Raw genomic sequence first — 23,297 nt, forward strand, 5'->3', positions numbered from 1 at the left:
TGGACCATGAGCACAAGTCAGTGGATATCAATCATCAACCATTGTAAATCCAAGAGTCAGACCAACACAAAGACCATCATGAGGCACTCCACCTCTCCAATGAAGATCCTAAACTTTCCCCTCATCTAGATTCCCTCTTATAAAGAGGGAAGGCACAGGACAAATAGTCTCGATAAAGAGTTGGTTTTTATTTGACTAAATGTTTACATAATCAAATTGTTTTTAACTAGAAAGAGACTGTGTAAAGTGAAAGAAAATGATATACATTGAACTGGCAAACTGAAGTTTTGATCCCTACTATAATTACTCCTGCTAAATGAACTGAAGGCTCAGAAAAATTTTATCAGTTATAGATAAATAAAAAGCCCCACGCATTCTTTGCACGTCTGTACCATAATGAATTTTCCACCCTACAACCACAGCAAATACATTATCCCTTACCTCCCTAAGCAGTCCTGATTTAAAATACTATGGCCAGTCGGAAGCCAACCTAATCAATTTTTCACTTGTTACTTCACACTGACCATTATAGGACATGATAGAATTTCAACCCTGTCCAGGCTCTTTATTCTATGCTTCTGAGAAAATTATATAGACAGAAAATATAAGCTTTTATAACAATGGAAATGTTAGCTCTCTCAACATAATTAGGAGTACGTCAAATACAAAATAATATATGTAGAAAAAACATCACATAGTTGAACTTTCTCCCACGGTTCCAAGGAAATTTAGGACACACTTTCTTCCATATTCATCATGCAGTCAACCAATATCCAAAGCAGAAACTGACATCCTGAAGTCTTGCCAAATGGAACACCAACCAAATATATAGTAATGTGACTTCAGGTAAAAAAGTATGATTCAAGATATCCCTTAATAAATGTAATATTCCTCTTTTTAAGATTTTATTTTATTTTTTAAGACTTTATTTTTTATTTATTTATTTATTTATTTATTTATTTATTTATTTATTTAGACACACACAGAGAGGGGCAGAGACAAGGCAGAGGGAGAAGCAGGCTCCATGCAGGGAGCCTAATGCAGGACTCGATCCTGGGACTCCGGGATCATGAACCCAAGCCGAAGGCAGACATTCAACCACTGAGCCACCCAGGCGTCCCAAGATTTTAGTTATTTATTCATGACAGACACACAGAGAGAGGCAGAGACATAGGCAGAGAGAGAAGTAGGACCCCTGTTGGGAACCTGATCAGAAACTTGATCCCAGGACCCCAAGATCACAACCCAAGCCAAAGGCAGATGCTCAACCACTGAGCCACTCAGGTGTTCTAACTGTAACACTTCTGAATGAATATATTTTCTTTGAAAATGATGTAAAATATTGGTTTTATTTAGTGGCAATTTCTTACTTTCACTCTACGTTTACCTGGGAAATACTAGTAAAATGTCATCTGTAATAGGGTCTCAGCTTTTGCGTTGATCGTGTAATAAAAGAATTTAACCTGTCATTTGCTGAATTTAATTGCTATTTTTTTAAATTAAAAATAAGGAGTTATATCCTGTTGTTTTTGCTTGTTAGTAACTGACTAGAAGAGTTTCTTGGCTAAGCAATTAACCAAATGCCATAGTAATTACTTAAATTATAGTTTGGTGTCTAAGATTTACTGGGGAAAATTGATGGTCATGAAGACTTATTGGCTAATCAAGACCGACTCTTCTATCCATCTTATAAAGTCTCTTCCTAGAATAAGACAGGTAAGAACAAATAACATATCATTTGACAAAATACAATTTAAGCATTTAAATATTTAACTTATTTAAAATATTGTTACTGGGCAGCCCGGGTGGCTTGGCGGTTTGGCGCTGCCTTCAGCCCAGGGCCTGATCCTGGAGACCCGGGATCAAGTCCCATGTTGGGCTCCCTGCATGGAGCCTGCTTCTCCCTCTGCCTGTGTCTCTGCCTCTCTGTGTGCGTGTGTGTGTGTGTCTCTCATGAATAAATAAATAAAATCTTTAAAAAAAAATAAAATATTGTTACTGGTTTTATTATGTACATCAAAATGAAAGACAGTCTATAAGAAAACTAAAAATAAAGCACGATATATACATATTTGTTTTTTCCCATGTTCAATTTACCAGAAATAGCATGAAAATTTTTTTAAAAACTTGTTATGGCTAATATCATTGTCTGTCTAGTGCTCCTAATGATCACATTCTATACGCAACCATTGATATTTACTCCTCTTTCTCTAGTGCCAGCTATCATTTACCCAATTATAATTGCTCCTAGATAGTATCACATCATACTTCAAAAAGTATGATTTATCAGGTTTTTTTTTAATGTAAAAATGACTATAAGTGAATGTAAATATCAAAGTTAGCAATGAATTTACTAATTGGAAAATACTGTTGCAAACTTAAGATAAGCAAAGAAACAATAAATTACCAAGAAACAGATATGATGCTTTTAGGTTCAAATAGAGTGATAATCTAAATTAACCAATCGATTTAGAGAAATAAAATCTTTTACTCTCATTTAACATCACAGAAATTTCCAGGACCAAGAACAAGGCAACTATTACAACAGTGTTTCCTTTAAGAGTTTATTTTATTTTTTAAAAAGATTTTATTTATTTATTCATGAGAGACAGAGAGAAAGAGAGAGAGAGAGAGAGAGAGAATGGCAGAGACACAGGCAGAGGGAGAAGCAGGCTTCATGCCGGGAGCCCAACATGGGACTCGATCCCAGGTCTCCAGGATCACGCCATGGGCTGAAGGCGGTGCTAAACCATTGAGCCACCCAAGCTGTCCTCCTTTAAGATTTTAAAAGCTAATGGTTTAAAAAGAAAAGTTAAGCAATCTTTATGCCAGAGTAGAATCCCCTAGCTAAAAACTATTAATCACAATAAAATTATGAAAAGTTAGGTGTAAAACCTAAACTCGATTTAGTTATATTTTTGACAATGTGTCATTTTGAAAAGGCTGAAAAACATTAATACAAATGTTGAGTCAAAATGTGCTAAAATTTTATTTAGCTTATTAATTAATTAGGGAAACAGGATGTTAAATCTGGTTCTAGTGTCAGAAATAACCAAAATTACTAGTACCGACCAAAAAATGTGTTCTCTCCAGTGGGCATAAACTATTTTCCAATTCACTTGAACTCACAAACTACAGACACCAAACAAATAATCCCCACGATTATTCTTGAAGACAAGAGAAGGCTGGTCTTATTTTATCTTGGCATGTGGGTGTAGCTTGAGGTGTTAATTAACCACAAAGCTTCCTTGCTGAGGTCAGCTCATTTAGAACCATTAGTGTGAACAACGACCCAGCCAGAAAATTAACTTCTCTGTAAATTTCATAAAGAGTCTCAGATTTATTTTCAATAACTTCTATTATTTTACAGATAGTTTTTGAATTGTTCTTATTGGCTGTTTTATTCTGAGACCAAGAAACTAAATCTCAGAAATTTATCTCAACAAAGTTTACCAGTAGAATCTATAAATTTGGGTAGATTCTTCTCTCCTCAAGGTCCCTAACATATAATAAGATTTCTGGGCTGCCAAGGAGTGACGTTATTTACAGCCTATAAGCTCTGGAACCATATCAGACCAATTTTCTGGGACTGTTTTATGGGCATTGGCTTCACCTTTGAAGTACAACTTGTCAGAACTGATGAAATGAGATTTATTCTCTTACAGTATGAAACTTCCTGGTATGGTCTTGATTGCATAATCAATTTATCTAATTGTGTCCTGGTAAAAAGAAGGACAGATTCTTACTGAACTGGCACAGCTAATTATCATTGCTATAAAAAATAAGCTAAAAGACTCAGGAAAGTATTGGTTCCTGAATTCTGAAGCCTCAGGGAGAATAAATTACCATTTAGAAAATGTTTTATTTCAATCTGCAAAAGCAGAGTCTACTAAATTGAGAGCTAGGGGGAGATCAAGAAAAAAGAAAAAAAAGGTTTTCTCATCTACCCAATCAGAAAAAAAAAACAAAAACAAAAACAAAACCCACTAAAAATATTCTCAAAATTAGATTTCTCTCCTACTTGAATATTAGAAATTAGTTCAATGTCCTGCTTTTGTGAGGTGTCCTCTTCAGAACTAAAAAAAGTATTGATAATCTTGACTCGGTCTTTTAGGATCTGACAGTTGTCTAAATAATGACATTTTAAGATCCATATCTTATACCCATAAGTGTGTATCTTGAAATATCAATAGTCAAGGGGCCCCTGGGTGGCTCAGTCAGGAAGGGGCCAGCTCTTGATTTTGCCTTAGGTTATGATCTCAGAGCCATGAGCTCAAGCCCCATGTCAGGCTACTCTGTCAGTGTGGAGTCCGCTTGAGATTTTCTCTCTCTTTCTGCCTCTACTCCTCTGCCCACTCTATCTCTCTCTCTCTCGAAATAAATACATAAAATTTAAAATATGTGTATGTATGTAAAAGAAATATTAATAGTTAAAGGTATATGGTACGGTTTGAATTTCTTTTCTACTATTATACAATGAAATTACCCTAAGTATAGTAGCTTAAAACAACTTCCACTTATTATCATACAGTTCTGTAGATCAAAAGTCCTGGAGGGCTCAGATCATGAGCTGAGCCGGAGGTAGATGCTTAATTGACTGAGTCATCCAGGCGCCCCTGTGTCTCTCATTTTTTAATTCGCAATTGTATTATCCTTCCACATCATCCACAGGACATTACATGCCCTATATTAGAATAGAACAAATACTGTTGCATTATTTTTTAGGCCTTTTATTTTTTTATTTTTATTTATTTGTTTAGGCCTTTAAAAATGTTTGAAATGCCCATATTTATTGGTAACCCACAAAGCAAGAGGTTTTACTTTTATCCCCCCATCTTTGTTTTCAAACATGATGCTTTTTATTATTCTCAGAGGGTAATCAATACTAAATTATTATTCAAATAATGCCAAGGAAATTCTACAAATCTACCTACAGATTAATACTTTAAATTGTTATGACCACTGTTAAGAATTCACCATCAAGTTAGAGATGATGAAACAAAATGATCCGTGTGATGTAGAATTGGTAGCTAGTAAAAGAATGTGTGGCATTAGATTTGATCATTGTCTGTCACATAAAAGTGTATTCTAACCAATCATGCCTATGAGATTTTTTTCCAGATTTACACAATATAAATGTTAAAAGAGAAAATTTGATATTCCATATGGACATAATAATTCACTATGTCAGGGACTGACAAACTTTAGTGTAAAGGGACAGATATTGAACATTTTTTTTTTAAATTTTTTATTTATTTATGATAGTCACAGAGAGAGAGAGAGAGAGGTAGAGACATAGGCAGAGGGAGAAGCAGGCTCCATGCACCGGGAGCCCGACGTGGGATTCGATCCCGGGTCTCCAGGATCGCACCCTGGGCCAAAGGCAGGTGCCAAACCACTACGCCACCCAGGGATCCCCGATATTGAACATTTTTTAGGCTCCACGAGTCACACAGTTTCCACTGCAGCAGCTACTTGACTCTGTTGTCGCATAAACATAGCCATAGAAAATATGCAAACCAAATGAGTGAAGCCATCTTCTTAAAAAAATCTTCCTTTATGAACACTAAATTTTTAAGTTCATATAATTTTCATATGTCTCACATTACTTTTCTTTTGCCATTTTCCAACTATTACAAAATGTACAAACCATCCTTAGCTGGCAGTTGGTGAGCCTTGCATTATATCATACATTAAGCAAACTCTAGCTAGTATCTAGAAGTCTTGGGGACAGCTGCTGTCATGGAACACTGCAGCCACAAAACTCAACCTCTTCTTAGGGTTGATAAGAATAAACTATAGAAAGTTTGTCACTTGCATTTCTTGGACCCTTTTCTTATAGGAAACAGTGGCATATGTTAGTAATTGCTGTGATTATATTTGTTACTCATTCCCAACTGTTGTTAACACCTACTACATACAAATTACTCTGATAAGGATTTGGGGTGCCTGATATCAAGGGAAGAACAAATAAAGACAGTACCAGACATAATAAACTAAGAGACCACGCAGCTAACAGGAAGGCAAAAGCTCATATATTGAGGGATGGGGAATGGATCTTTAAGGAAGGCTATCTGATGGTGGTATAATTTTGATCTGGGCTTATAGGAGAGGTACAATATCAATATTAAATACTGAAAAAGAACGTTCTAATTATAATTGAGCTAATGAAGGTACATAAAAGGCCCTGTGCAGAAGTCCAAATCACCTCTTTTCTTAACAAGTGATATTTAGCCACTAATAATCTATGAACTCAAATATTAGAAAGCACAAAGAAATACTTTAGGCACACTAAAAGCCATGAAGGCTTTGTGTATTTACTAAAACCACCAGTCTTTACTAATTATTAAACCCAGAAAAATCCATCTGCCTCTCCATTCAACTCAATCCAGCATCTAAACCAATGAATTTCCATCTTTGTGTCTATCCATATAATACTGCATAATATCATGTTTAGATTTATGCTGTGAATTTAGTCTTTAAGTAGTGCTAGCTATATGGAGATGCTTGTACCAAGCAACAACAATAAGGTAGGTGCCGTATAATTAGATATGATTTTCTCTTTTGTATATTGTATATTTGATGTTGCTTTAGATGTTATTCCATTAAATGCTCACAAGAAAACAAACAACGGAGTATGATATCACATTTATTTTTTCACTGACTTACAGGAGCATTTCAAAGATCTCAAATGGTTGTTACAACATATTTACTGTAAAACCCTAGTACTTAGTGGGCACCTGGGTGGTTCAGTTGGCTAAGCGTCCACCTTCGGCTCAGGTCATGATCTCGGGGTCCTGGGATTGAGTCCCAAGTCAGGCTCCTTGCTCCATGGAGAACCTGCTTTTCCCTCTCCCTCTGCCGTTCTTTCTCTCCTTTTGTCTCTTATGAATAAATAAATAAAATCTTTAAAAGAAAAAAAATAAAATCCTAGCATTTACTTTAAAAATTTCTCTCTACACATATTCTCAAGATTTGCTTAGATTTCTACCTACATTTTTCTCTAAATTAGAGAAGCCAGCTAACCTTTGAAAAAAAATCTGATCAAAACCAGTCACCATCAGTTATGTGGATGTTGGTTACAATGTTAATTTCCTGTGAGCACTGCATTAGCTGCAAACAATTTCTCATACAATGTACTTTCATTAACATAACGTTTGAAAAATTTTCTAATTGCCTTTGTGATTTCTTTTTTCACCCATGAACTATTTAGAAATTCTCAAAGTATTTAAGATTTTCTCTAAATATCTTACTAAGTTCTAGTTTTATTCCATTACAGTCAGAGAATAAACTCTGTATGGGGCAGCCTGGGTGGCTCAGTGGTTTAGAACCGCCTTTAGCCCAGGGCCTAATCCTGGAGACCCGGGATAGAGTCCCACGTCGGGCTCCCTGCATGGAGCCTGCTTCTCCCTCTGCCTGTGTCTCTGCCTCTCTCTGTCTCTGTGTCTCTCATGAATAAATAAATAAAATCTTTAAAAAAATAAAACAAACTCTATATGAGTTTAGTTCTCTTAAATGTACTGAGATTATTACACAGCTCCATGTGTAGTCTATACAGGTGAACATATACAGTTCTCGGGTATAGTGGGCTGTAAATGTCAACTAGGTTTTAATGTTTTACCATGTTGTGCAGATCACCGCTCTCTCTCTCTCTCTTTAAAGATATTTATTTATTTATTTATTTATTTATTTATTTATTTAACAAAAGGAGAGCAAGAGCAGGGGAGCTGCAGGCAGAGAGAGGAAGAAGCAGGCTCCCCACCCAGCAGAGAGCCCGATGTGGGACTGATCCCATGTCTCCAGGATCATGACCTGAGCTGAAGGCAGACGCTGAACCGACTGAGCCACCCAGGCATCCTTGATCACCTATTTTTTTTACTTTTTTTTTTTGCCTAGTTAATTAGAATTAACTATAATGCATCTCTCCCTTCCCCCCACTTTTTTTGGCCTAGGCAAGTTCTTATAGGCACCATGTTAAAAAAAAAAAAAAAGGAAGAAAAGCAATACAAGAGAGCAATAACTAACTTTAGCAGTTTATTTTTTTTATTTCTATTTTTAGAAGGAATTTAGAATAAAAAGGAAAAAAAGGAGTGATTCATACACTTGATGAAAAGTGGCATTTTAGTTTTGTGGTTTGGTTTTTTTGGTAAAGAGGAGGCAGCTTCTGGAGTGTTTCTTAACTAAAAATCTTCTATGATCAAAGGCATCAAAGATAGCCATCTTTGTGTTCTCAGCCACAACACTCCCTGTCTACAGTCAGCCAAACTGTCACGTTGAAAGAGGACAATTTTAAAAAAGAGGGTGAAGATGGAAACAGTTGCACAGAATCAGCGATCGGGCACCAACTTCCTCACTCTTTTTTCTCTCTCAAGACTGAAGCAGGGAGCGGTTGATCATCCCTCTTTCTGCCCTGTCAAGAATAAGCCTCTGTGTGCTTAACGAAGATTCAGTGGAATCATCCTCATCCTCATCCTCATCCTCATCCTCATGAGCTACCCCTGTGAGTGACATGGCAGGGGGTTGAGGAAGTTATCTTGCTGCCCCATGTATCCCTTTAAATGATTCAGTGTCTTTTAAGTACATGTTCAGTTTTTCAGATTCCTATCTCTATAATGTGGCTTCTGGGCATTTTGGGGCTTATGTGAATTCATGGAGGAAAGGGATAATGGTGCCAGAGATCTACATGTGCTGTCTTCTGGATCTTGCTGGGCCTGGAGGATCCCTATACTTGTTACCACTATGATGCAACTGATGCTTACTACATTTGAGTCATCCTCATACACTGGTACTTTTTGTCCTGGCTCCAGGCCAGCCTATATTAGGTCCCTAGTTCCATTAACACCTTCTAATAGCTTCTGTCTAAAGAATATGCATGAGGGCAGGAGCACTGTGTTGAGCTCACTTATCTCTCCAATCCTTTTCACCATTGCACCACACTGGTATGTTACCAAGCTGGCTCTTACTAGAGGTGTTGGGATGCAGGGCACATCTTTAGTGTTCTCAGGTTATCTTTTTTTTTTTTTTTTTTTTTTTTCTCAGGTTATCTTGTACTTATCTGAGTGTTTCTAATACATTCTACTTCCTGGAATTTCCACCTTTGAAGTGGGGAGATGAGGACATGCAGATCTGACCTTCTTCCCCTGCCACTATCAGCTTACTTTACTCACTCCCCTAGGCTGAAAAGCTGTTTTCTACTTCTTTTCCTCTCTGCTAACACTTCAATTTAGTCACAGCCTATTTCTTCAAGGAACACTCAGCCTGTTGGCTTAGCCTTAATGGCACTTGCTGTGTTTCTCTACTCAGTGGAATAAACCATAAGATCTGGCCATATTAGGCATGTGTTCAAAATGCAAGCTGCTGCATCACCAGCATCCGAAGATGACTAAGTATAAAAATGCATTGGTGCATTATGTCAAATACAGTATTTCTATTACAGAGGTCTAAAAGTTTCCAGCATCTGGGAACTTATTTGCTTTTTAAAGAAGGGTGAAAATATTTTTGAGGAGACCATACAGTTGATTCTTTTCCTCCTAAATCATGAATATGGATTATATGTGAGAATTATTTTTGTAAATATATATATATACATATATATATACACACACATATATATCAATAGATATAGACCTCAATACCTCTCCAGTTACACAGCAATACTTAGACAAAACAGGATTTGAAATAAAACCTATAACAAGATACAAAGAAGGGCACTATGTAATCATAAAGAGAGTAATCCAACAAGAGGATATAACAATTGTAAACATTTATGCATCCAACCTGGGAGCACTCAAATACATAAAGCAATTATTAACAGACAAAAAGGAAGAAATTAATAGTAATACAATAATAGTTGGGGACATTATATACCCCCACTTACATTAATGGGTAGATCATTCAGACAGAAGATCATAAAGAAAACAGTGGCTTTGAATGACACATTGGACCATTGGGTCTAACAAATATATTCAGAAAATTTCATCCCAAAATAGTAAAATACATTCTTTTCAAGGGCACATGGAATAATCTCCAAAATGGATCTCATGTTAGGGCATAACTCAAGTGTCAATAAATTAAAAAACACTGAAATCATATGTATCTTTCTGACCACAATGGTATAAAACTAGAAATCAATTGTAAGAAAATATAAAAACACAAATACATGGAGGTTAATAACATGCTACTAAACAATAAATTGGCCAACCAAGAAATCAAAAAGGAAATAAAAAACACATAGAGACAAATGAAAATGAAAACACAATGGTCTAAAATCTTTTGAATGCAGCAAAAGGTGTCTTATCTAAGGGAAAATTATAGCAATACAATATACTTCAAGAAGTAAAGAAAAAAATACCCTCAAATAATCTAACTTTACACATAAAGGAGCTAGAAAAAGAAAAACAAAGTTGAAAGCCAGTAGAAAGAAGGAAATAATAAATTAGGTTAGAAATAAATGAAATAGAGACAACAAAAAAACGAGAACAGATCAATGAAATAAAAGCTGATTCTTTGAAAAGATCGATGAAATTGAAAAACTTATAATCATACTCATAATGAAAAAAGAAAGAGGACTCAAATAAAATCAGAAATGAAGGAGAAGTAACAGTCAACACCACAGAAATATAAATAATCATGAGGATCCTATGAAAAAATTATATGCCAACAAATTGGACAACCTAGAAGAAATGGAAAAATTCCTAGAAACATAATCGCCCAAAACTGAATCGGAAGAAATAGAAAATTTGAACATATTACTAGCAATTAAGTTGAATCAGTAATAAAAAAAATTCACAACAAACAAAAGTCTAGGACCAAATGACTTCACAGGTGAATTCTATCAAACATTTAAAGAAGAGTTAATACTTATTCTCAAACTATTCCAAAAAATAGAAGAGGAAGGAAAGATTCCAAACTCATTTTATGAGGCCAGCATTACCCTGATACCAAAACCAGATAAAGACACTACCAAAAAAGAAAATTGTAGGCTAATATTACTGATGAAGATAGATGCAAAAATCTCCCTAGCAAACTGAATCCAAAATACATCCAAAAAAATCATTCATCACAATCAAATGGGATTTATTACTGGGATGCAAGGGCAGTTCAATATTCACAAATCAATCAACATGCTATATTACTTTAACAAGAGAAAGGGAAAAAAAAAACTATGATCATCTCAATAGACACAGATAAAGTATTTGAAAAGTTCAAGATCCATTCATGATAAAATTCTCAACAAAGTAGACTTAGAGGCAATATACCTCAATATTATAAAAGCCATATATGAAAACCCACAGCTAATACCATTCTCCAAGGTAAAAAACTGAGTTTTTCCTCTACGACCAGGAATAAGACAAGGATATCCACTCTCACCACTTTTACTCAATGTAGAAACTGAGAGTCCTAGCCATAGCAGTCAGACAAGAAAAAGAAATACAAGGCATCCAAATTTGTAAGAAAGAAGTACATTCACTAATTGCAGATGACATGTTACTATATATAGAAAATCCTTAAAAAATTATATATAATAGAAAATCATACTCATTCCCATTTATTCATTCATTTAACAAATATTCAAAACCTATGATTTGCAAGAAAATTTACATTTCTTTAATTTTTTACATGAAAGGAAACCTCTCGCCAGCCATGCCGTCTCCCACTACTTCAGAGCAGAACACATGGACTTAAGCAAACTAAGAAACTCAGAGGAAGACCTATGCTTGGTTTGCTTGGTGTTCCTGTAGCTTCTTTCGCTTAGGCTTTTTCTGTTCTAGAGGATAGTGGTTCCTTGGTATAAGCAAGGAGACAGGCCCACAGGTTCTCTCCAGGCATTGTTCAAAGTGCTGGAGAGAGAGCAATATAAAAAGCAATTAGCACCTTCACCCTTTAGGAGATCTTCTTGTAAGCCATGGAAATGTACACTAACAGTATATCAGCAAAAAATATGATATCCTCAGAACTTCATTACTATGTGAACACGTAGAGATGATTTTCAAGGCAACATTATTATATTGCCTTATAGGTAACACTCTGGTTCTTATAGTGGAGTTAAATTGCTATTAAAAGGGATCCCTGGGTGGCGCAGCAGTTTGGCGCCTGCCCTTGGCCCAGGGCGCAATCCTGGAGACCCGGGATCAAATCCCACATTGGGCTCCTGGTGCATGAAGCCTGTTTCTCCCTCTGCCTGTGTCTCTGCCTCTCTCTCTCTGTGACTATCATAAATAAATTAAAAAAAAAATTTTTTTTAATTAAAAAAAAAAAAGCGGGAGAGGGAAAAATTGCTATTAAAAAATATTTGTTGAGGGTATCCCTGGGTGGCTCAGTGGTTTAGTGCCTGCCTTGGGCCCAGGGCGTGATTCTAGAGTCCCGGGATTGAGTCCCACATCAGGCTCCTTGCCCTGCATGGAGCCTGCTTCTCCCTTTTGCCTGTGTCTCTGCCTCTCTCTCTCTCTCTCTCTCTCTGTGTGTGTGTGTGTGTGTGTGTGTGTCTCATGAATAAATAAATAAAATCTTAAACAAATATTTGTTGATCTTTTAACTTGGTGGGAATGAAGATGATATAATGTTTTTCCTGACCACTGTAATGATTATAAAGTCATTTCCTGCCTCCAGGTGAAAAGGCTGGCACATCTAAGTGTTTTTACATTAATTTTGATGAAGCATCCCTACTACTATAATAATAAGTGCTTGCTTGCTAAATACTAGCTTTGATTATTTGTGCAATGACATTACATGCAAAGTGATGTGAACCAAATAGTAATAGATAGAAGGTTTGAAACCTTAAAGTATTACTGAGAATTGGGAAGTCAGTAAAAGTTGGTAAGATTGGAAGGAAAAATAATGACATAGGTTTCAAAAGCTAGGCGTTTATGTTATTCAAAAGATAATGACTTATTGTAATGAGAAAAATAGGAAAAGAGTTATAAACTCAGAGTTCAACTTGTGAATTTTTACAATTTAAATATCCAACATATTAAGTAACTTAAATTATTGTAGAAGGGGGGATCCCTGGGTGGTGCAGCGGTTTGGCACCTGCCTTTGGCCCATGGCGCGATCCGGGAGACCCGGGATCGAATCCCATGTTGGGCTCCTGGTGCATGGAGCCTGCTTCTCCCTCTGCCTGTGTCTCTGCCTCTCTCTCTCTTTGTGTGTGTGTGTGAGTATCATAAATAAAAAAATAAAAAATAAATTATTGTAGAAGGGGATGTAAAATTGGGATAACTATTGGTGTAGATTTGGGAGTTTTTATTTTTTTTTAGATTTGGGAGTTTTTAAAAACAGACGCTAAGTGAAGTCATAAAAGTGGATGAGTTTCCTCAAAAAGTTTATATGAAACTGAAAAATATGGGTCTAGTATTGGGACTGAACTGATAATGAGAAAAATAAAGTCAGTAAAGATATTTTCATTCATTTAGAAGTAATTTTTTATCTGTCTGCAAACCAGGTTGAAGTGCTAAAAAGAAATCCAGGCAAGAAATATATAGCAATGAAAATTGATCAGAAATGACATACACCTGAACTAGGTCTAACCACTTCTAAAGCAGGTAAAAAGGACAGCATCATTTTACTCTCTCCCCAAAAACCTGCTTCAGAAAGCTAGCAATTTCCCTTTGCTCTCTGTGGGGTATATGGGAAACTCCTAAGGCTGTGTGCTGAGTATTTGCTCCATTTTGCAGTTTTAAATTATCATTTATAAAATAAACTTGGCCTTTTATATGATATACACATCCCGTCTTTAAATTCAAAGTTCTCCCTGAGTTTTGACATTTCATTCTTCAGTTTTATTATCACAAATGCCCCCTTTGGACTGGGTCCGTGTTCTCTCTCAGAATGAGAGCTCATTTCAGTGACTACACATTAGGTCAAGCAGCTTCCACAGTCAGAAATGGTTTTGCATCTGCATTTTATCTACTCAAATTTACACCTACTGAGGGCTCTTTGTTTGACAAAGTCTTCCGCAGATTTCCTCCTACTCAGAACTTCTGGAGCTCTTGCTTTCTGAACACCTGTTGCACTGCTGTCCTTTTCTGTGTGTATGTCATCATACCCAGGAAAAGGAGCAAGCTGCTAGAAGATAGGAACCTTGATTATTTTTTTTATTTTGTCAATTCAGTAAACATATGGTGACCCTTATGCCCACTAAACTCTGTGCTAAGCCCTGGGGATTTTGACATCCTTAAGAAGTTCTGATTACAATAAGGAATCTCAGAGTTATTTGGTATATTCCCCAATTTCTGTCTCATGAGAGACAAAAGAGGGACAGTTTTGTTTTTGTTTTTGTTTTTTACTATGGCTTAACTAAGACGTTCTCATATTTTGAAATGAGAGTACTTTACACTTGGACTGTACCCATGGAGGAGCAGGGTGAGAGAAGATGGGAACAGTAAGAATTGATATATTTTTAAAAGATTTATTTATTTATTTATTTATTCATTCATTCATTCATTCATTCATTCATTCATGAGAGACACAGAGAAAGAGGCAGAGACACAGGCAGAGGGAGAAGCAGGCTCCGTGCAGGGAGCCCCATGTAGTACTTGATCCCTGGACTCCAGGATCACGCTCTGGGCCAAAGGCAGATGCTCAACCACTGAGTCACCCAGGTGTCCCTAGAATCGATATTTTTAAAATGTACAAGTGACTGTGCTGCTCAGCCAGGTGTGAAATTCTGCATCACTGATAAAAATCAAATCTTAGAAATGTCACAGAATTATTAAATTCCATAATTACAGCTTTATCTATAAGATAGATATTTATCCTTTATTCTCTGCTTTAAGCAAGATTTTGTTAACATAATTAGTGACCAATGCTAAATTAAACATTTTGAATTAACATTTTAAATATTGCCTCTGCCCCCTAATCTGGGAGTTTGGGCATGAAATCTTGCCTCTCTGAGAGTCAAAATGGGGATTAGAATAGGATCACTTCAAGATTTTTGTCAAGATTATATTCGAATCCTGACATTATTTGTTGGTGCAAATCATACAAATAGTGTATTTTGGTTTTTTAGGTCAGGATATCTTTTTCATAATATATCTTTGTTAAATATCTAAATTAGTAAATGTAAATGAATAAATAAAAGTAAATAGTAAATGTATAATAGTAAAGGTATAATACTATTTTAAGACTAACACATGGGACACCTGGGTTGCTCAGTGGTTATGAGCCTGCCTTTGGCTCAGGGCGTGATCCCAGAGTGCCAGGATCAAGTCCCACATTGGGCTCCCTGCATGGAGCCTGCTTCTCCCTCTGCCTGTGTCTCTACCTCTCTCTCTCTCTGTGTCTTTCGTGAATAAATGAAATCTTAAAACAAAAACAAAAACACTAACACGTATACATAAAATTAATGAATAAAACTAAACGGATAATACTAAATAGTAAATATATACTATTAATAGTGCAGAAATACTTACTAGACCCTAAAATATTCCCACTCCTCACCCAGCTGTTGTTTTCAAGGATGTTTGTTTGTTTGTTTGTTTATTTATTTATTTATGTATTTATTTATGTGAGAGAGGGAGACAGAGAGAGCACTTGAGCAGAAGGAGGGACAGAGGGAGAGGGAGAGAGAGAGAATCTTAAGTAGGTCCAAGTCTAGTGTAGAGCCCCACATGGGGCTGGATCTCAGGACCCTGAGATCACATCCTGTGCAGCAATCAAGAGTCCTAGGCTTTAAATGAGGAAGCCACCCAGGCGCCATCAGCTGTTCTTTTAATAGCTCCTCAATTTCTCCCCATTTAGTCAACAAAACTCAAAATCCTAAGTACTTAATATCATCTCCTGTGAACTTTTAACACAATAAAGTTAACTTTAGCAAGCTTAAATAATATGACAAAAATAAATGACAGTTTGATTTATTCTTTTAAAAAGTGATTTATCCATTCATCGTTTCTTTAGGGATCTCAATATACACAGTTGATGTGGGAAACAAAAGCAGAAGGAAATGTAGATAAAATTAATTGACCTTCTAACCTGCAGCCATTGACAAATACTTGAAGCAGGCTGGACATAATGTTCCTCCAGGAAACTTCCCACAGTCTTAATGTTAATGCCTTGCTAGAGGGAAAAAAAACACTTTAATTTGACAATAGCAAGGCCTCCAGTATCCTGTGAGTCTTCTTTAGCATATGAAAATTCTTTTGGAACTCCCCTCATCTTTTTACTTCCCCCAACCCCAAAGCATATAATGGGTTGTCTCTCACAGTCCTGGGGCAGCAGCTCATTCTGTCCTTGGGTCCTGTCCTCATGGTTTGATAAAGCCACCTTCTTGCACTGAAGATGTCTCAAGAATTCTTTCTTGGCTCTTGACTCCTGACCCCAACAACAGTACTGCAAAAACTACATCACAGTTACTGACTTTGACATCTAGTTTAAGGTGTTAAAGACTTTATCTGTATATTGTCTTTTCCTATAAAATAGTACCTTTGGATATGCCATCTATTTTTTTTTTTAATTTTTATTTATTTATGATAGTCACAGAGAGAGAGAGAGAGAGGCAGAGACATAGGCAGAGGGAGAAGCAGGCTCCATGCACCGGGAGCCTGATGTGGGATTCGATCCCGGGTCTCCAGGATCGCGCCCTGGGCCAAAGGCAGGCGCCAAACCACTGCGCCACCCAGGGATCCCTGGATATGCCATCTAGCATGATTGGTTGTTTTTACAAGAGAAATTTGAAAAATATTTTGATTTAACATTCAAATTTTTACTTTTATTTTTATAGTTATTCTAATAACATTAATACATTATGAGTAATTAGAATAACTTTTTTAAAAAAGATTTTGTTTATTTTTTTTATTATTTTTTTTTTATTGGTGTTCAATTTACTAACATACAGAATAACACCCAGTGCCCGTCACCCATTCACTCCCACCCCCCGCCCTCCTCCCCTTCTACCACCCCTAGTTCGTTTCCCAGAGTTAGCAGTCTTTACGTTCTGTCTCCCTTTCTGATATTTCCCACACATTTCTTCTCCCTTCCCTTATTTTCCCTTTCACTATTATTTATATTCCCCAAATGAATGAGAACATATAATGTTTGTCCTTCTCCGACTGACTTACTTCACTCAGCAGATTTTGTTTATTTGAGAGAGAGAGAGTGCACAGGTTGGGGAAGGGGCAGAGGGAGAGGGAAAGGTAGAGGGAGAAATATATTCCATGCTGAGCAGGGAGCCTGTCTCTGGGCTGGATCCCAGGATCCTGAGATCAGAACCTGAGCTGAAGGCAGATGCTTAACCCAATGAGCCATCCAGGCACCCCAGTAATTAGAATAAATTTAATCTAATATTAAAATAACTGAAAATAATGTTATATTCCTTAAATAATTTAAAAATAGTTCCTGAGACTAAGGTAAGCCAATGTACTGTGTTCCCTACTAAAAATGTGCAGCCTTAAGCACTACTCATCCACTATTTGTGTCCTTGGGAAATCCTCTAATAAATTTGGGCTGTCTTTTATTCATCTTTAAAATAAGAATAATTATGTCTTCTCTTTGCCTTATAAGCATGTCACAAGAATTAATTATATCTTTAAAATATATAGAGCTCTTTACAACTTACAATAAATATAACAACTATCAAATGTATTATCACCACAACATTACTAAGAGATTTTCTTTTTATGGCTTGCTGGGAGGTACCATGTGCTGTAGTTTGCATTGTTAATAAAATCTCTTTTATAGAATTTTAAGATCTTTTATTTTTCATCATGTTTTCTTGCTTCATATTTCTAAGGAATATTTTTATTAAAAAAAGAAGGTTGTAATTTGGATCTGGCTACAACTACTATTCTCGCTAAATAACACAGCTCTCAAAAACAAAGATTATTAGATTTAGGAGGCACCTAAAACATTGGTGCCTTCACTCAGGGCTGTATCATCTCTATAACATGCCTAATAAATTGATATCTAACCCCAATTTTACCTTTACCCAGGGGCCATTTCACAAAGCAATGGGTTGGATTGCATTTTCAAAATTTGGAAATAGGGATCCCTGGGTGGCGCAGCGGTTTAGCGCCTGCCTTTGGCTCAGGGCGCGATCTTGGAGACCCGGGATCGAATCCCACGTCGGGCTCCCGGTGCATGGAGCCTGCTTCTCCCTCTGCATGTGTCTCTGCCTCTCTCTCTCTCTCTCTGTGACTATCATAAATAAATAAAAATTAAAAAAAAAATTTGGAAATAAACATGCAGTGGAGAACCACAAAGCCGAAAGTTGGTTATTGAAGTCTTATAAAATCAACATGTCTCTGGGAAAATTAGCAAGAATAGAAGATGGAAGACATAAATAAACATGTTTGGAATGAAAAAAAAAGTGACACAATCGATATCAGAAATCAAGGAAGAAGGAAATGTAGATAAAATTGAATGTCTTTATAACTTGCAACCCATTGGCAAATACTTGAGGCAAGCAGAATATAGTGTTCCTCCAGGAAACTCCCAACTGTCCTAATGTTGGTGGCCTGCTTCCAGAGCTTGGTAACTAGAATCAATAGATTCAAAGGTTTCCATTGTAAACAGCTACCTTGTTTCCAGTTTCTTATGAAGTTATGGTTATGAAATATAGTTATTTTATTTTCTAAAACATGCTACTATATAACAATCCTTTGCAGCAGCATCTGTAAACTCCTTAACTGTTCAGATCCTATTCCTGTGTCAGCATTTAGTTAGCTATGTGCCTTTTAAAAAGAATTAGGATACCTTTAGGGTAGAATTGCCAGATAAAAGACAGGATGCCAGTTAAATTTGACTTTCAGATAAACAACAAATAATTATTTTGCATAACGAAATATTGCATGGGGGCATACTCATGCCAAAAATTATTCACTGTTATCTGAAATTCAAATTTAACTTGGCATCCTGTTTTATTTTCTCTTTTTGGAGGAGATAAACCAATTTTATTGGCCATCATTATGTTATACAAATATCTAGGAATAACAGATTTGTAGAGAGGAAATAAATGAATAGTAAATAAGAGGGCAAAGGAAATAGTTTAAGTTTGGATTACTTTCTGGGATATCAGGCTGAAAGCCATCTCCAAGCACATGTGTAACTGATTTCGGGGTAGGTCTGTTCCCAGGCCAAAGCCTGCCATACATTTAAGATGTTCAATGTCTTGTCTGCTCTACTGGCTCTTGACAAAACTTTTGGGATCTTTGAGAAAATTAATGTATTCTTGGTGCTTCAGGGCTGTGCTGAGCATCACCAACTCTTTTGCAATAGTGTTAGCCACCCCTCAGCCGGCCAGGAAATCTATCAGGTGGTCATAGAAGGCCGGGTCCATGGAATTGGTGTTGAGCATTCTTTCACACAGACTCACCAATGGACTGAACGCTCATTTCCCTGATGGAGAAAATTCTCCTCCTCTTCTTGCCTAACCTCATCTTCTGGTTAGTGACAGTCCAGTCAGTACCAGGGTCTTCTTGCCACCCTTCTTTATAACTTCAACCACAAAATTAAGAGTAGAGGTCAATCCAGGCTCTGGTTCCCCAACTTTGGGCTCCTCCTTCCCATCAAATGTTGGCAGGATGCTATTGGGGATGTTTAAAGTGGCAGTGATCTTTTCTCCAGCAACTTTCTGCAGTAATTTAGCTTCTGTCCCATTCACTTCCAGCTCCCAACCTCCAGACATCTTGGGAAGGGACTTATGCTTCCGTATCTTTTTTTCCTCCTTAACTTCATCATTTAGGAATTCAAAATTTTGTCCTCCTAGAAGTGCAGGGTGCCACAGCTGCACCCGGCCCATGTACACACCGAGCAGTCCAAAGGGCCACATGCATGGCCAGGGCAGTGGGGTGGGTGTGGCACAGAGTCCAGGCATGGCCAAGCCCAGCATGTGGGGCACATAGCACAGCAGCTGACAAGTGCAGGCGTGAAGGGCCACCTAGGCTCAAGGATCCGATCCGTGAGCCTCCAAAAGTGTCGTCCCTGGGTGTTTTTATTTACTAAATCTGACAGTTTTCCAATAAATGTAATGATGGCTCTTTCTCAGATTTAACATTGTATTATTCCTTCTGTGACAGATTTTTTAATAGAGTACAATTGTTTTTGTTTTTTTTTTAAGATTTTATTTATTTATTCATGAGGGACACAGAGAGAGAGAGAGAGAGAGGCAGAGACACAGGTAGAGGGAGAAGCAGGCTCCATGCAGGGAGCCCGACACAGGACTTGATCCCCGGTCTCCAGGATCATGCCCTGGGCTGAAGGCGGCGCTAAACCGCTGAGCCACCCGGACTGCCCAGTACAATTGTTTTTATTCATTATTCAAATCTTGCAACATAGAATATCATACCAATTTATCACTGTCTTATTTTTATTTTTTTAAATTTTATTTATTTATTCATGAGAGAGACAGAGACATTGGCAGAGGGAGAAGCAGGCTCCCGGTGGGAAGCCTGATATGGGATTTGATTCTGGGACCCTGGGATCACCTCCTGAGCCAAAGGTAGATGCTCAACCGCTGAGCCACCCAGGCATCCCTACCACTTTCTTACTGATAAAAAAACTAAAAGATATGAAATTATTTTCCAAACTTTCCTTCAGATAAAGGGCTTATGAATTCCCACTAACAAAACTATAATTGTAAAATGACTAGCTTCATTGAACTGCCTTGACTTTGAAATTTAAAGACATGCTAATGGTGAAATAATAGATAATTTATTGTTTTTTTCCTGTTAGAATTCTACAGCTATTGTCATTTGAAGCACAGAACTAATAAATGAAAGGATTGTATCCCAAAACTACCATTAGCATGTTCTACTAACTTACTTTTTAAAAAGATTTTATTTATCCATTCATGAGAAAGAGAGAGAGAGAGAGAGAGAGAGAGAGGCAGAGAGAGAAGCTGGCTCCACGCAGGGAGCCCAACATGGGACTCGATCCTGGGTCTCCAGGATCAGGACCTGGGCTGAAGGCGGCGCTAAACCACTGAGCCACCCGCGCTGCCTCTAACTTACTTTTTAAATTCTTCAACTTCCTTTAACATTTATATATATATATATTTTTTTTTTAAAAGTGAGATATTTCAGAAAGAATTAGAAGGAAGTTCTTGGGTGTTGAAATAGTCTTAGCAATAGCTCAGCTTGTTCTATAGCATTGACAGATTGCAAAATTTATAACATGCACAAGAATCATGCCTGGAGCTATGAGGCAATACTTAATCCAAATCAAAATATATAAAAAGTAGCCTCACGTTTGCCTGGTGTAAAACAATGTTTTAGTAACATTCCAAATAAAAGGTAATGGATTGTCATAAGTAGTTTCCATGCAGTCAGGGAATTCAGAGGTTAAAACTGATATGGTTATATATCACTCCTTTTGTACCCTCACAAAGACCATCTTAATTCCACTTTCATGTTTTTATTCCAAAGGTAACTATACACTTAGTATATCCTCAGATCTCTGTATGAGAATATTTGTTCTAGGTGACCAAAGTTATCCACCTTATTGATTACAACAAAAAACTGTAAGGATCTAGAAAATATATACCAACTGAAATTTATACGGTAGTTCCCATAAATATAAAATCATATAAAAACACACCAAAGAAAATCACCTCACACAAATAATCTCCTACCTAAGTATCTTGTGATGTCTGATAAATGCTATGTACCCAGAAGGAAATATTTTCCTCAACAGTAATCTGCAAAGCTCCTTCTACTACTTTTTTCAAGTATCTTTTTTTTTTTTTTTTAAGATTTTATTTATTTATTCATAAGAGACAGAGAGAGGCAGAGTAGCCTCCCTGGGGAACGGGGGGGGGGGGGGGGGCGGGGGGGGGAGCCCGATGCCAGGACCTGGGACCCAATCCCAGAACGCCCAGTGTCACACCCTGAGCTGTGAGATATCTGCTCAAACACTAAGCCACCCAGGTGTCCCTTCCAGTACCTTTTTAATCAGACTTAGACTTGTATGGTCTGAATGATGCTTGAGTACCCTTGATGTGCTAGACATTCTATTCAGTCTGTGAACAAAACAGGCATTATTTTTTCCATTTACATATAAAAAGACTCAAAGTTGACACCCTCACATATACACAATTAGTTTATAGTTCCACCCTTTTCTGCTTTTCTATCACATTTTTCCATTTCTACCACAGTCACCAGGGCAAAATAATTAAAATAGCCACTAATTAATGACCAAAAAATCAAAAACACTATGCCTGATATGTGCTAGATATAGTAATTTCTATTACTTTATTTTTTATTTATTATTATTTTTTAAAAATTTGCTTTCGTTGAAATTCGACTTGCCAACATATATTATAACACCCAGTGCTCATCCGACCAAGTGTCTATTACTTTAGCTGGACTTTTGGTGGTGTGCTTTTTCCATCATACCATCCATACTCCAAATATATAGTTTGTGAGTTATTTTCCTTGACTGGCTGCCTTTTATATTCTCAGGTAGTTTGTTTTTCCTTATAAGTAGCGGGGCGGGGGGGGGGGGTGGTATGTAGTGTAATTAAGTTAGGTCAAGGGTAGCTCACGCCAGAATGCATCTGAATTTCTAATCATCTTTAAATTTTTGTGTTTCTTTCTGACCTTCATATTTCTTGGATGAGAATGGAAACATCCACAATTTCAAAGTCTCCCCAAACTAAAGTAGGTCTTTTGGGACAAGGCAAGGCAGGCTTAGGTAGCCAGTACCTTTGGCCTAGGATTCAGAGATGGGAAAGGATATTCAGCATGATATTTATATAGTAACATTAGTTTTCTGTGCACTAATCTTTTATCCTTGCAGCAAGGTAACTATAATGTTACTAAAAATAATAAAACAAAAAAATAGCTTTTGTTCCTGGTTTTGCCACTTCACTAGCATTGAGGCCTCAGGCAAGTCATTTGCTTCAATTCCTGGAACTGTAAAATACAGACATGAGTGTTTATCTGCGCAAACTCTTAAAGGGCTCAAACTAGACTCAGTGAATGAAAGCACTTTGCAAGGTGTTATAACATGAAGTTTTGTTAGTAATAGTCTGTATAAATAAATTCAATAGTTTTTATTTTTATTTATTTTTAAAGATTTTATTTATTTATTTATTCATGAGAGAGAGAGAGAGAGAGAGAGGCAGAGACAGGACCACACCTTCAGCCAAAGGCAGATGTTTAATCTGTGAGCCATCCAAGTGTCCCAATTCAATAGTTTGTAATGCAATGAGCTTGATTACTCAATGCAGATGGAGAGAAAAAGAACTCAGACTCATTACAGAGATAAGGAAATTGAAGATTCAATAGTTGAATGACTTGACCAAGGTCATCACAGGTACAAGAAGCTAGAAGTCCTCAGATTGAAGCAGGAAGACTTCTGTTCTA

General features: G+C 36.8%; 1 long non-coding RNA gene and 1 pseudogene across 4 annotated transcripts in view; both read right to left on the reverse strand.

Annotated features, from left to right (window-relative positions):
* LOC144304952 (uncharacterized) overlaps positions 1–23,297 on the reverse strand; it is a 78,107-nt gene that overhangs the window by 46,013 nt on the left and 8,797 nt on the right. The gene's annotated exons all lie outside the window — the stretch shown is intronic.
* On the reverse strand, positions 19,112–19,858 carry LOC144304943 (complement component 1 Q subcomponent-binding protein, mitochondrial pseudogene; annotated as a pseudogene).

Source organism: Canis aureus, chromosome 34 (genome assembly GCF_053574225.1).
Source record: "Canis aureus isolate CA01 chromosome 34, VMU_Caureus_v.1.0, whole genome shotgun sequence".
NCBI classification, from domain to species: Eukaryota; Metazoa; Chordata; class Mammalia; order Carnivora; family Canidae; genus Canis; species Canis aureus.